Source organism: Physeter macrocephalus, unplaced genomic scaffold, assembly GCF_002837175.3.
Source record: "Physeter macrocephalus isolate SW-GA unplaced genomic scaffold, ASM283717v5 random_266, whole genome shotgun sequence".
Lineage (NCBI taxonomy): Eukaryota > Metazoa > Chordata > Mammalia > Artiodactyla > Physeteridae > Physeter > Physeter macrocephalus.
The window spans coordinates 55,058-55,501 of NW_021145655.1; positions in this window are offsets into that span (position 1 = coordinate 55,058).

Consider the following 444-nt stretch of genomic DNA (forward strand, 5'->3'; position numbering starts at 1 on the left):
GGCCCGACCTGCTACCCTCGGTGCAGGCCCCACCCTGGCCTGGCTTCCTGCTCCTCCCGAGGCACGGAGCTTTCCCTGCCAAGCTCCACGAACTAGCCCGGGGGCTTCTGGTCCCTTCAGGACCTCGGTAGCCTAGCCCCCAGCCACTAATAGTCCTTGTATTCCTGCCTAGAGCCATTGCCCCTGCCCCCATCCCTGTCAAGGATACAATGGTAAGGGAAGGGCCCTGTCCAGTGGGTGGGGGGATGCTGGCATGGAGGGGGGCTTGGCCTCATATCCTGTCAGGCTGCCAAGGGAAGAGAGGAAACAAAAGACTTCCCCCTGCTGGGACAATGAGCCTCCCATTACCTCTTCCCCCCTCCCCCCCGCACTACCCCCCCCCCCCCCCCCCCCCCCGCCCCCCCTTTAACTCTGGTCCCCCGGCCCCTTTCCCCCCGTTCCTCT